This window comes from Chrysochloris asiatica, unplaced genomic scaffold, assembly GCF_000296735.1.
Source record: "Chrysochloris asiatica unplaced genomic scaffold, ChrAsi1.0 scaffold00549, whole genome shotgun sequence".
Lineage (NCBI taxonomy): Eukaryota > Metazoa > Chordata > Mammalia > Afrosoricida > Chrysochloridae > Chrysochloris > Chrysochloris asiatica.
In genome coordinates, this window is record NW_006409067.1 from 189,400 (window position 1) to 193,512 (window position 4,113).

At 35.6% G+C, this 4,113-nt stretch overlaps 1 pseudogene; it reads right to left on the reverse strand.

Annotated features, from left to right (window-relative positions):
- LOC102835950 overlaps positions 1-4,113 on the reverse strand; it is a 33,936-nt pseudogene that overhangs the window by 28,987 nt on the left and 836 nt on the right.

The window sequence follows — 4,113 nt, forward strand, 5'->3', positions numbered from 1 at the left end:
ATTGCTATGAAACAGTGTAAAACTGATGTTCTCCTATGTAAACTATCACTCAATTCACAATAAAAACTTAAAATGTATATACATCGTAGATTAGCAAGCAGAGTTCATATAGAAAAATTTAACATGTAGTCAAATAATTTGATAGGCACATGAAAATATTTAATTCATTAAAGAGTAAGGTTTTTGGATATTCAAATATCCAAAGATATCATCATCATCTTTGATTTAATGGTTGACATCTAATGAGAATATGTATAAGCCTGCATACTAGTGCCTAGCCAATGATATTGTGATTTCTCATAACTGCATTAAAATAAAGAGCCAAAATATTAACTGGCATTCCACTAATGTGAAGAAAAATGTGTACAAATTTAGTGAGACATAATTGGAAAAGCTGGTTATGACACCCTAAGAAGGTAGTAACAATTGAAGCTATACTGACACATTTGAATTAAGTTCTTGAAGAAGAATATTTAAAGTACTATAGACTGCCAAGGACCAAATAAATTTGTGTTGGAATAAGTACAGTCAGAATGCTCCTTATAAGTCAGGATAGCAAGACTTCACCTCCTCCAAATTGGGGCATATTATCAGGAGGGAACAGTCACTAGAAAAGAACATCGTACTTTCTAAAGCTGAGGATTAGGAGAAAAAAAGAGGAAGACTTCCAATGAGATGGATTGGCAAAGTGACAGTAACAATGGGTCAAGAGTTACAATTGTCAGGATAGTAAAGGACTGGGCATTGTTTCATTCTGTTGTGCATGGAGTCTCTATGAGTTAGAACATGTCATAAGGAACCTAACAGTAAAAACAATCCCAATTAGTTTCAAGTTGGTTTTAACAAATGAAATAACTCTAGATTAAATAAGTTTATGTACACTCATCTAGCAGCCATTGTAAGATATACTGATAGACACAAGAAAACATTTAATTTTAAAAAAATCTAAAATTTTTAGGAGACAATTCTCAAGAAACATCATCATCATATATTATATTTGGTTAAAATATAAGAAAATGTACTGAGAGTATGGTTAAATATGGTGTGATGCTGTAGGGTAATCTCTGGACTAGTAAGTGATTCAAAAGGGTGTTGACTCAAACCCACACATCCTAAACCCCATACATACTAGGTCAACATGAGTTGGAAACAACTCAACAGATATTAACAACAAAAATAGATTAACTGCATGCCAATTCTTTGCCTGCTATATTGTAATATATGACAATTCTAGGATAAATCAAAAGACATATAATTACAACTCACATTCTTCCAAAGAAAGGAAAAGTGCATGTTAAACTAATTTGACAAAGTTGGAAAAGGTGGATCTATAACCCTAAGGAGGAAATAACAGTTCTGTCCATACTGAGGACAATGAGAATTGAGCAGAGAAGAGCATAGAACATGCTTGATAAAATAGACAGAATATAGATGAAGGCTCAAGAAACAATCCATTAGCCTTAGGGAAAAAAAAAACATTGATTAGGTTCTATTTTTGCATTATATTATCTGTGTTTATGGACAGATTTTTTTATCCACATATTTCAACTGTAGTTCTATGTCTAATATTGGATATGAGTTCCCTGATAAATGGTAAGGTAAAGATGTCTGCTTCCAAGTGGAAAATGATGGTGGATCCACATGTACAAGGTATGCAACAGCAAGATGAGTAGAAACAGGTAAAGAGAGACAAATGGCATGCTGCTGGTCTCACAGGGACAGGGTACCAATAATCCTGAATTTCACCTTCTCAAATCTTGGTCTTGTAGGATTTTTACTACCCTGGGATCAGAATGGAGCCCTGGAGGTATAGTGGGTTACTCATAGGACTGATGGTCAGATTGACAATGAATGTGTTGGGCTAATGAGGAGCTTTGGATATTGAACCTCCAGGGATAAAGACACTGCAAATAGTGTGCCTGTGGTATCTCACATCAGAGACCTTACCAAATAAGGAGTTATAACAGAAGACTCTCTTCCACAAGATGAGAATTTTCTTAACAGAAACCTTGTGCTTCCTTGAGACCCTGGGTCCTGGATGAGTATAGCTCTGTCTTCTACATCCAGCACAGATATCAGGCATCATTTCACAGAGATGTCAGCAAGGTAATAAAACCATCTAGTTAATATTTTGTGAGGACAGGGTTTTTTGTTTTTTTCTTTTTTTACTACAGATACAAAGAAGAATGATGTATATGGAGAAATTACATACAACAGATGATGGAACTAAGTGTCCAATGGGAATCGTGCTTTTCTGTAAATTTCTTACTAGGGTTCCTTATATATTTGCAGCTATCTTAAAGACCTGTTAATCAGCTAGTCTCTTGCACTGGTTCTTTTGCAAGGACAATTTTCCTATTATACAATAACCTTAGAAACATGCCTTTTATTACATTCTCTGGCATTTAAAGCCATTCATTAAATGATGGTGGAGGAGGACTTCTCAGTTTCATTTTATATTCTACAAGGTTGATTAAAAATTATCTGTGCTCTGTCTGTAGAATTTATGTTAACTACCTTTTAGTAAAGACAAATGCATCATTTTAAAGCATATTCTCCTTGCTTTTCAGTACACTTTGTCCCTCTATCAACAAACTTTCTCATTACCTTCTTTGAAAAAATGCTTTACTCTGAGCTGCAGCTATGAATGCACGACAGTCTTCACTCTTTTATCAGAAGTAAGTCTTCTTCTTTGAAAGGCTGTTTTCCTAGGACCAAACAATTGAAAGTCTGCTGTAACTATATCTGCAGTAGAGGGCAGATGCTTTAAAACCTCAAAACAGAGTTTTTGCATAATATCAAGTGTGGATAGAGGTATGAGGACATGCATTGTCATGCAAGACCACAAAGTCCTAGGATAACACTCCTCTGTTTTTAATTCAAAGCTTAGACTTCAGTTCTTCCTTAAGAACCTTTTTTTGTGACAGTGTTCCAACACTGGTCCTGGTTGTTGTTGTTGTTGTTCTTAGGTGCCATTGAGTTGGTACCAACTCATGATGACCTTTTCCAAAACAAAATGAAACACTGCCCAGTCCTGCACCATCCTTATGTTCTTAACTACCCTTGAGCCAATTGCTGCTTCCAATGTCACAATTCATTTAGTTGGCAATCTTCTTTTTAGCTGAACCGCCACTCTCCCAATTATGTGTCCTTCTCGAGAGATTAGTCCGTCCTGAATATGTCTGAAGTATGAGAGATGAAGTCTGTTTTCCCCAGTTTCTAAGGAACATCTTCCTGTACTTCTTCCTACATAGATTTGTGTGTACATTTGGGGGTCCCTTGAGAGTCCCAGAAAGCTACTAGCATCAGTTTTCCAGCAGATGGTTGACTTTGAACTTTTTCTTGGTGGGTAATCGAGGATGTTTACATTCCGTACTCTATCATTTACTCTACGGTGCGTGGCAGTGTATCCATGTCTCATCATCAGTAACATTTTTAAATAACAAGCTTTTTCCTTCATCAGAAGGTAAATTGGATGATCATGATGAAGTTTGTTTGCAGTTGTCCATCTTCACACCTTCACAACAGTGACCTTGAAAGGAAAGTGCTAATAAGACAATGCAGTCAACAGTAGTTATGATATAACTTGAGTGCAGATAATTTTTGACTCATCTTCATAGTTGTTAGTAGACATGTGTATTATCTGTATTGTTGTTATTGTTAAGTGTCATTGAGTCAATTCTGACACATAGAGTCCCTGTATAGGGTTTCTAAGGAGCAGCTGGTGAGCTTGAACCACCAACCTTGTGGTTCAAACAACTTTGAAGTCTGACACATTAGCCCACACCCCCACATGGGACTTCTATATCTGTATAGCCTAGTTCTAATGTATGGGGAAGGGCATGGACACCAAGCCTGAGGTATAAAACTTCTTCTTCAGTTATTTATATTTATAAAGTCACTATTTTAAATAGTCATAAAAGCTCACATGCTATAAATTAAAAATGAACATCACCAAATTTTTCCAGAATAAATACATGTTGAGAATATGCTATGTAATCTTCAGTCATTTATGCATTTTTCAATAGCCAAATAATATTCTTGAAGAAGACAACCTTTTTCATTCCCTTTATTACTCTTCTTCATTACCTAAGACAATGTATGCCTTCAGTG